The sequence below is a fragment of the Cannabis sativa genome, unplaced genomic scaffold (assembly GCF_029168945.1).
Source record: "Cannabis sativa cultivar Pink pepper isolate KNU-18-1 unplaced genomic scaffold, ASM2916894v1 Contig1, whole genome shotgun sequence".
Classification (NCBI taxonomy): domain Eukaryota; kingdom Viridiplantae; phylum Streptophyta; class Magnoliopsida; order Rosales; family Cannabaceae; genus Cannabis; species Cannabis sativa.
The window spans coordinates 2478529-2481062 of record NW_026870037.1 but is presented as its reverse complement, the minus strand read 5'-3'; positions in this window follow the sequence as shown (position 1 = coordinate 2481062).

Genomic DNA, 2534 nt, shown 5'->3' with positions numbered 1-2534 from the left:
TAACACTTTACAGAATATTTATAGATATAAACTTACATTACAATGCTATGTTAAAAAAAGAACTAAATAGAATAATCTACTACTCCAATAATAAATTTATTTACAATTTTATAATTACACTAATATTATTTTTAATACATTATTAAATAATATTTCAAATATAAATATTATAAATAATAATATTGCTATTTCTCTCTCCGTATTTCCATTGACCTATATTAGATGGTTATCTCTCAAACTCAAATTTATATTGCGATTGAAGATGCCCAAACGAGAACGATCATAAAATTCAAGGAAAAGAAGAAATTAAAGCTGCCCAGAACGAGAGCGATTGTGAATCTGAAGGCCAATATGAAATGGGAAAGAAGAAACTCAAAACAAAGCCTCCCAAAGATAGTCGACCAAGAAAACAAGATTTGTAAATCTGATTCTCTTAATCAGTTCTTCGCTTGGTCTCCTTTCTTATTTTTTTTATATTTTGAACCGATTTTTTTTTCAGTATATGTATAAATAGTGGTTGTAGGATAGTGGCTATGAAACCTTTCTTCTTCAATAGAATTGCAATTTCTCCAAATAAAAATAAAAAATTCTTTTCTCTTTTCAGATTCACTCAGTCACCTTTCTTGTTCAACAGTATTGCGATTGATATTGTCGTATTCACTCAAATACAGTATTTTGCATAGAAAGAATGGATGCCATTCCAGGTCGATCCTTTGCTTTTCAACAAGTGTATTTTGACAAGTACAAGTGAAGCCTTCATTCCATTATCTTCTTTCTCAAGGTAATTAAATTAACCACATCTATATACCTTCTTACCTTTATTGTAGCAACAATCTCTTAAATTACGAATAAAAATTTATAAAGGCTGAAGAAAAAGAGTTTTCATGAATGATCCTATTTTGTCTTGAAATTTCATTTATTTATTCTCTTTTAAAACCGCTGTTTAAGATTGAATAATATGATTAATTTGTTTCGTACTACATTTTTTTGCCATTCCATACAAGTATTTCTCTAATGTTGTTAATTATTTGTTTCATGTTACTTCTTATAGTGGTTTAATGATTTTGTTGTCCTCAGGGGTTGGAAACAACTTAGATTGACAATTAATGAGGAAGTTTGCCATTCAATTTCAGTAAGTAGTACAACAATTTAGATATTTTACTAGAAGTATCCTTGCTCCTCTTTCCGGTCCTCTTTTCTCCCTTTATAACAGTGTTTATGTCATAACTTGAAAAAAATTGTTAGACTGCTTTTTCGAAATCTGAATGTGGGTTTGTTGAAGAAAGAAGTTTCTTGTTCTGAATAAAATACTTTAGATATCTACTTACAATAAAATTAGCTTCTGTATTGTTATTATTGAATCCAACTCAATTGACAACTTTGCAATATGATTGTCCTTGCTATGTAAGCAAATTATTGGGTTTTTATTGTGAGCAAATATTATTCATATATGTGTATGCAATAAAGTGGCATTTTCATTTTACTTTTCTTTTTGGGTTCTTATCGAAATGATATGCCCAGAATCGAAATCGAAATCGGGTTGATGGTTCAACTACTTTTAGATCGGCCACTTTTGGTGGGTATACTATGTGCTTATAAATATATATGTTATACACTATTGATTTATTGTGAAACTATATTAATCTACATATTATATTATATAATTTGAATAGTTATGAGAATCTTTAATGGTGAAAGAATTTTCACCGTGGAGCAAAGCAAAACGTTCACTTGGATTGACATAATGGAAAAGAAAACATGAATGATAAGAAGTTTGAAAGAAGAGAAGATTTAACAAAGAAGATTATGACGAGAGCATTGATTCATGGAAACAAGCCCATCAATTTTACCAACATATATCTTACCTAATATATAAAATGTCTATCTAACCTATTTTGTTGTGTACTTAACAGATTATTATATATTTAACAGAATATTCCAAAAAAAAAGGTTAACTTTAACAGACACCTATTCTATTTATAAAGATTGTTCACAGACCAAGACAACCATTCACAAACACCCATTCGCATATCCTATTCTTTCGCACAAGTATCAGGAACACTTTTTGTATATACATATAAAGGTGTCAAAAAACTAATAATAATAATAAAAAAATAATTGCACAACTAGGAGAAGAAAGTAGAAAGCGAAGAAGAATGAAGAAAAATGGTGGAAATAAAACTTGCAGCCATGAAAATAGAAATGAATTTTAACTGCTACAGAGTTTTTCTGATTTTTTTTGAAGAAGGTGATTTAAGAATATATATAATTTATATGTCTCTGTATATGTATCTCTCTTCTTTGTTTTGTTCTTTTTACAGAGTAAATACCAAAGATTTTGAATTACCAAAAACATTTATTTTCACTAATATACAATAGCGTTATATAAAAAAAATCATGTCGCCGACGCTGGAGACTAAAACAAGGCCCCTCTCTCTCCGCTGAATCGAATGCCCGATCTCTCTCCCTTTGTGATTGATCTCTCTTCGCCTCGTATGTGTGTCGCTCAGACTCAAAGGTAGTGTAGTGGTTTC